The following is an 8,485-nucleotide window of genomic DNA, read 5'->3' as shown; positions in this document are numbered from 1 at the left end:
CCAGGGAAGGGACATTGAGAGAGTGGACTCTTACAAGTACCTGGGTGTGCATCTGAACAATAAACTGGACTGGACTCATAACACGGATGCACTGTACAGGAAGGGTCAGGGCAGACTCTACCTGCTGAGGAGACTGTGGTCTTTTGGAGTGAGGGGGCCACTCCTGAAGACCTTCTATGACTCTGTGGTGGCATCAGCCATCCTGTACGGTGTGGTCTGCTGGGGCAGCAGCATCACAGTGAGGGACCGGAAGAGACTGGACAGGATCATCAAGAAGTCCAGCTCTGTCCTGGGCTGCACTCTGGACACAGTGCAGGAGGTGGGTGAGAGAAGGGTCCTGGCTAAACTGACATCCATCATGGACCAGGACTCTCACCCACTGGAGGACTCACTGTCTGCTCTGGAGAGCAGCTTCAGTAGCAGACTGATCCACCCTCACTGTGTGAAGGAGAGATATTGTAGATCCTTCCTACCTGCTGCTGTCAGACTGTATAATCAGAACTGTTGACCACGTCCTACTACAGTGACTCACCCACTGCATCAGTGGTTTATATAGAAACCTGCTCTGCACAATATTTGTGTAAATCTGTGAACGATCATGTATATTGTTACCGGTACAAATCTTATACCCATTACTGTGCAATAACCCTGCAATGACCTCATACTCACTCCAACTGTACTGTGCTGCTTTGTACTGTGCCAACACAAACTGTTCTGTACCTGTATTCTCGCTTATCTGTACTGCTGTTGTGAGAAGTAATTTCCCCACTGCGGGACTATTAAAGGTTTTCTTATTCTTATTCCTATTGTCTCTTTCTCAATAGATCAGAAAAAATAACTTTTACAGGGTTGATCATGGATATGTTACCGGCGCCAGACCTAGGGGAATCTGGTCTGGCCACAAATGATACATAGGCTGGAAAACACTGTGGATCAAAGAATAGAACATATCTCCCCTGCTGCACTTCATCTGTCTCAGTTGCCCTTGGCTGAAACAGTCATGCTACAGCTCTAAGCTCACTGTGTGGTCTTGTCCTTGGTACTTGAGGTTTGAATGTTCTACGTTCTACTGGTTCCAAAGGTAAGTCATTTACAGGCAGCAGCAGGTTTCTGTGCAGGACACAAAGAGTTTTTTCCCCAGCCTCTGCCTGCAGTCTGTACACAGGACCATCCCCAACCTTTTCCACAACGTGATGCACGCTCTTTTCCCAGTAAGCACAGAGTTTTCCTGGGCCGCCCCACTCAGACAGGTTTCTCACTAGCACTCAGTCTCCTGGCTGCAGTAGGGCACCTTTTACATATCATGTCATGTCATAATATTGCTTACCCTTAGCTGAACTCTTTCTGCTGTTTTCAGAAGCTATTTTATAGGCCTTTTGCATTCGAGATTCCATTTCTGTGAATACTCTTGCTGGGACTGGGACTGCATTCCAGGCTTGAGGTCAAAGAGCAGATCAACTGGCAAGCATGGGCTCCTTCCATAGAGGAGAAATAATGGTGAATAGCCCGTTGCCTCATGTCTTGTACAGCTGTACGCATTAACAACTTGGCGTAAATGATCTTATCAATGGGACTCCTTTCTGCAGTGTGCGAAGCATCTGCAAGAGGATCCTGTTCAGGCGCTCTACTGGATTGCCCTGTGGATGGAGGGAGTGGTTCGAGAATGAGATATTCCAGCCACCTGTTGGAGCCTCTGAAAAAAGCTGTTCTGGAACTCTCTACCCTGGTCATGATTTAACTTTTCTGGGTACCCAACGCATGGTCTTCTCAAAAAATCTTCTCGGCTGCTGTCTTGCCTGACTTATTTTTGGTTGGGTAGGCTTGTGCAAATCTGTTAAAATGATTCATCACAACCAATATGTACTCATGGCCACCCTTGCTCTGTTCAAGATGGAGATAATCTACAGAGATTAGTTCAAAGAGGGCACTGTTTGTAATGGAACCCATCGGTGCCCTGTTGGGGATGTTTGGTCACTTTTGCTTTGTACAGGAACACTGACGGATAACATAATCCTCCACATCATGCTGCATGAATTGCCAATAAAATCGTTCTCTGGCCAGATTGATAACTTTATCTCCACCAATGTGTGCCATGTCATTATGCAGGTGCTTCAGCACAGTCTGTCTCAACCTACTAGGGAGGGCTAGCTGTTCATTGTCCTACCTGTCTATACAATATTCCCTGGTCCACTAACAGTCTGTTCCATTCATGCACTAGTCTACGTGTCTCCCGTCTCATTTGTCTTTTGTCCTTTCCTCCTTTCCATTCCGAGTCCATCCTCTTTCTTTTAGATTTATCACTTTGCTGATGGGGGTATCTTTCCCCTGGGCAGTGCAGATATTTTTAGGAGTTATTCAGGAGTTAATTCCAGACAGCAGGTTGTCTGCAGCAAGGTGGGATTGCAGCACAGCCACCCATGGCACATCGTCCTCTTTCATGTCTCCCTGCCAAATTGCTGAGACGACGTCTGCCAGCATGGTCTCTGTATACTCCCCAACATAGTCTGGTGGTTGCACAGGACAACGGGAGAGTGTGTCTGCATCAGCGTTTGATTTGCCAGGTCGGTATTTAATGGTGAAGTGGAAGTCGGCTTGCTCGTCTAGCCATCGGTGTCCCACTTCATTCAATTTGGCTGTGGTCAAAATGTAAGTAAGGGGATTATTGTCCGTATATAGTGTGAAGTTTGGTGCATAATAGAGGTAATTACTAAATTTATCACAGATGGCCCATTTTAATGCCAGCAACTCCAGTTTGCCAGAATGGAGATGATAATTTTTCTCAGCAGGTGTGAGTGTCCTGGAGCCATAAGCAATGACACAAAGCTTTTCACCTTGCTCCTGATATAGTACTCCACCCATATTTTCATTTGATGCATCTGTATGAAGGACAAATGGCAGGTTAGAAGGATAAGCCAAGATAGGTGGACTGCTCAACACGTCAACAATGTGAGACACTACATCACTGTGTTTTGTCGTCCACTGGATGGGTGTCCTAGAAGGCAACTGACCATTGTTTGCATTCTTGCTTTTTGCCTGAGATCCTCCTTTTGTATGTCTCTGGCTGTTTACACTGGGAGTTTCTATGAGTTTAAACAGTGGTCTAGCCACCCGAGAAAAGTCCTGTATAAAGGTCCTATAATAACCCAAGAAGCCTAACAAAGCTCTGACCTCTCCTACATTCTTTGGATCTTTCGTCTTCAATTGCAACACTGGCTCAAGGTCGTTTGGGTCAATTTGGATACCATCTTTTGTCACAAGGCGCCCCACATATCTGACTTGATGCTTGAATAGTTCACATTTCTTGGGGCGCAAGTTAATACCATGCTCTTTGAGGCAGCGTAGCACTCATCTCAGATCTTCAATAAGGCCTTGAAAGGTTTTAGAGAAACAGAGCACATCATCTAAATAAGGTGAACCGCATTCATCTCTCAGACCCTTAAGGGCTCCCTCCATGCATCTCTGAAAGGTGGCGGGGGCGTTGGTTAGGCCAAATGGAAGACGATTCCACTCATAGAGGCCCCAGGGGGTGCTAAAGGCAGACATGTGCCTGGAGCTCTCAGCCACAAAGCCCTGATGATTTGCACTGCCTTGGTCGAGTGTTGAAAACCATGAGTAGCCCCCCCAGGTTATCCAGCAAGTCCTGAATGCGTGGAAGAGGGTGACGGTTTGGTATGGTTTTGCGGTTTAATCTATGAAAATCAACACACAGACGTAAGCTCTTGTCCTTTTTTCTGACACAGACCACTGGAGATGAATATGGAGATGTCGATTTCCTGATCCATGATTGAGTAAATTCTGAACATACTCCTTGACCTCCTTATACAGAGGTTTTGGGATTGCATTGTAGGAGGTCTGGACTGGTGTGTCATCCTTCAAATAAATTTTTAGCTGCAAGTCAGTAATGCAGCCGATGTCTGAATCTGTCTGAGCAAAGACATCTGATTCTTCATACAACATCTCCTGAACTATCTTTTGCTCACTTTGGATGGGTGTTGCACTGGGCTGGGGCTATCTGGAAATCGTTTAACCGGTTGAATTTGAGTAACCTCCTTTAGTCTGCCTAAAACTGTTCTCTTACTTAGGTACATATCATGTTTAGTGGGGTTCTAGATGGGTATTTTAAACATTTTGGTTGACCTTCCGGGCACATCTATTAAGGCTGGAAACAGCTCTAGCCCATCTGAACAGTTACTTACTGGGTTTGGCTGAAACAACATAAAGCTACCTCTTGGCCATTCTCTGGCCTGCGAATATCATTAAACCATTCTTGCCTGTTCTTACTTTGCACTCAGGAGCAATTTCATCAGTGGTCAGGCTCTGAAGGGCTGAGACCACAGCCTCGACTGTATCATCACTGACACTTAAGGCTTCCTTAAGTAAAACAGAGATATTAGCCTTGCTTCTGTTCTTGTTCGTTCTGATAATCTCTGCGATGACATTATTTTCCAATAGGGGGCAGCTGAGAACATCCTGACTGACAACTACTGGTACTTGTATGCTGACATGCCCATTAGTTGCACTGCCAATTTGCATTTCAACGTCTGCCCATCCCTCAAAAGGAACATCAGTGCCATTAGCTGCTACTTGTAAGAGCTGGTTGTGGAAGAGGGATTCAAGTGGCTGAATTTGGACATTGGAGAGCATATTTTTCATCCAGTTTTTTCCCACCATTGTCACCTGGGTCCCTGAATCCAGCATCATGGTAATTGGGACACCATTAATAGAACAAGAGACCATGCATCGTTCACCAATGAGGCGTGCTATGGATTTACTTGGTGGTGGTCCAGTATTGGATCGTTTTGAGGGTGAAGCCAGTGTGGGGGACTCCTTGTTGATGGAGGTCACTGGCTGTCCCTCTCCCGTGACCTCTCCCCGTTTCCGGAAATCTTCCTTTGCAAACAGCCGATAGCTTGATGGCCACAAACAAAGCAATGAGGGCAGCTCACTCGGTTTCGCTATACACAGTCTCTGCACCTGCCTCTTGTTGTCTGTCTCTCTGATGGTGGTATTTCAGGCTGACTTGTGAGTGAATGGCAGGCCCCATTGGTTGTACTAGGTCTTGCCATCTGTGCAAGGTGGTACGTTAGTGAGGACACCTGTGCAGTCAGTTCAGTAATAGCAGCACAATTGGCTTGTACCTGCAGGTTTACCTTGTCTTCCTTGGCTGAGTCATTGTCTTGGTCAAGATGAGCTGCGTTAACAGTCACTGGTCGAGTTTTGTTTGTGTAAAGACGTCTAACTCTTTGTGCTTCCTCACTAGTGGATTTAGTGATTTGTTCTATCTCCATCTTAAGCACTGTACAAATTACTTCAGCCTCAGTAAAACCTTCTTGCAAACTTTCATCTACTGTATTTGTTTCCTGAGGCTGTTGTATGACATATCAGCACCAGAATCAGAAATCTGTCCACCATGTAGTTTGAACTCTCTGCGTGGGAGCAGAGCTGCAACGTCATTGAACCTTATTACCTGCCCTCCAGCATTGGAATAAGGGCTCATCCTACCAGAAGAAGGAGCACCAGTTGTCCATGCTGTGTGTGTCTTGAATGACCCTGGGGTGGCAGAATTCTTTCCTGAAGCTCTGGTCTCTCCTCCATCGTGTGAGAGATGAGTGAAAATGTCTCTAATTTCTCCTGACATTTCATCACGTGTGCTTCTATGAAGGGCTGGTAAAGGCATCGCACTGTCTCTGTCCATTTGGGGTGTAATGATGTGAAAACCTTTGGTTGGTGTTGCCGGTGGTGGGTTTGGATTAGGGTGGTCAGGGCGTGGTGGTGTGTGGCATCTCGCTTGGTGAATGGGTGACTCCTGCATCAGCACGGTGAAGCCTCTACCATTCCATCTGTCACTGTGTCTGGATCAGGTAAGAGGCCATTTGCATGTCATTGAGACAGAGGAGTTGAGCCATACCTTAATTTTCCAGGGAACTCAGTTTCTGACTCCTAATGTAGTTATCAATCAAATCATAGAGTTCTGGTTCACTCAAATCATCAATTAAATCCACTGCTGTTGTAATTCTATGCAGCCGGCTCTTGCTGAGATTTGACAATCTCTTCTGGATACTGAAGGTCAGCATCCGCCGTGGCATGACAGTACAGCGGTTCAAAGTGACTAGCGTTTTTACTGCAGTACCGTTGCGTCGCCATGGTGCAGCAGGTGTGTCGCTGACTAAAGATTTTTAATCCTCCAGCCGGCCGGAAAAAATCAGGATGCTAGTCTCGTCAAAGCACTACAGCGTAACTGAGGTCCGACTGTTCATTTCTACCTGTACCTGTAGTTTTTACTATTAAGTATCTGTTGTGTGCTCAAACGTGGGGAGTATGAAGGGCAACAACTTGTTGATGGCTTAGTTATTTTCTGTTCACTGCAAAGTTATAATTGTTCTGTGTGGTTTGGAACAGACAGGGCCAGCAGCAACACGTTCTTGTTTTCATTCTCCTCAGATTTTTTGTGTCTTTAAATAGAAGGCGCCTCTTAATAAGATATACACACCCACCGCTCTAACATCTGATACAACATTTTGGCTTCACATGATTCTGTGATTATGCGTCGCGGTTTAATTAATATAATTTGAATGCGCATGGCCAAGTAACGACGTAGAGCGCAGTCCATCTGCGACTACAGCTGCTTATTTAGGTTTTAAACTTCTACAACTTGTTAATGAATGTTTTCCAATAGTCATAGATTTTACGAAATTAACCGTAATAATCACAGGATCTTGTTTTACAGCAGTTGTCAATCATAACTTTGACAGGACGCCAGAAATCAGCAGATCTACAGCGACGCATTACAGCAACATGTTTGTTCCTATGTGTTTACTCTGTGTCTGCAGAACTGCAGTTTGACTTGTTTTGACTGTGCATGTCATTGTAACTGAGTGGCTGAGATCACTTGATCCGCCCGTGTACGTTTCAAAATTTTCATTTCCCATCCGTCTGTCAGAACACACGGAGGAGGACCCAAATGCACAGCGCACAGACGTGGTGAGGAAGGAATCAGGGTTTATTAGCACAATCGTAGTCAATCGGTCCAGGTCATACACAGAGGGGCACGGTCTTTAAGCACAGGCAAGGAGCAAACAATATCAGGTCCAGCAGGCAGGCAAAGGTTCGGTACACCGGGAAGCACAGCGACGGTACAGGTAGGGACTAGACAAACTCACGGGTCAGACAGGATTCAATGGTCAGGAGTAAGCGGGATCAAAAACAAGAGACGATATGGGAACGCTGGATCGATCCATCCAGCCACTTTCACCGGCATTTTTGTTTCTCTTGCAATGAGCAGCAAACGGATTTTAATCAAAGCACCGCCTCACAAAGCAATAAACCAGGCAAAAATATTTGTTTTTTTACAAAAAGACATAGAAATGGAGTTAATATGTTTTTATTGTTTGGGACAAACGTAAAACACAAAAAGTCGTTCTCTCGTTACCTCTGCTTATAATTTGGTGGAGACATCAAACTCTTGCACAAACGTGACGTGTTTCGGAGTCATGTGTCCAGACAGAGAGTGACCAATACACAAATGTATGGATGTGCAAATGCAGGCTACGAGAGGAACGGGGGAGTGGTGCACTAAATGTAGCGAGAATTTGTTTTGACTGTGCGTGTCATTGTAACTGAATGAGTGGCTGATGTGACTTACGTTTCAAAACTTTGATTTCCGATTCGTCCATCCATTCACCTTCACCGGCTTCTCCTTTCTCTTGCTATGGGCGGCAAACAGATTTGAATAAAAGCACCGCCTTACAAACCAATAAACCGAGCAAAAATATTTTTAACAAAAACACACGAAATTGGATTTAAAACTGTTTTTTCGTTTAGAGAAAAACGAAAAAAAACCCTCTGTTTTTAATTTTTAATCGAAGCTTATGGGTCGCGGGGCAGCAGTCTTAGCAGATGAATGAAAGACGTGATAGAATGATATGTGACCTGGATCTGAGTTCGACCGAGCTTTTGTTTGTCTCATGTTTGCTCAAAGGCAAACTTCTCATCCCTCCCCTCCCCCGTAGAGGCGCATAGACATGCTATTGTGTTGCTACTACTCGATCAGCAGGTGAGGAATACCTCAGCTCCGGGACAAAGCTCCGTGGGCGACTGGGCAGCATCAGGCGGCGTGATCAGCTGCAGGTCTAAGACTCATTAATGCAGCAAGTAGTTTGTTCTAAATGTTTACTCGGCAAGAGTAAAGGTATGTATTTATCATAGCTTTCTGGTCTAATTTATTTGTAGCACTTCGACATTTGTTTAAAATATGCCATGACATAGAGGCGCGATGCTGTGAGGAGGCGCGATGCTGTGAGAGAACGCGAGACTCTGCGAGAACAGCACGAGAAATTTAACAAGGCGGCGCAACACCGGTAGTAAACAACAGCATGACAAACTATCCGCCAATTTAAATAAATAAATAACTAACTCATTTTACGGAAAATAATCAACCATCTTACCATTCTGGATAACACCGAAAAAGTTTCGAGTACATCGACGA

Source organism: Betta splendens, chromosome 13 (assembly GCF_900634795.4).
Source record: "Betta splendens chromosome 13, fBetSpl5.4, whole genome shotgun sequence".
Classification (NCBI taxonomy): domain Eukaryota; kingdom Metazoa; phylum Chordata; class Actinopteri; order Anabantiformes; family Osphronemidae; genus Betta; species Betta splendens.
The sequence above is the reverse complement of the archived record's forward strand: the minus strand, read 5'-3'. Positions refer to the sequence as shown.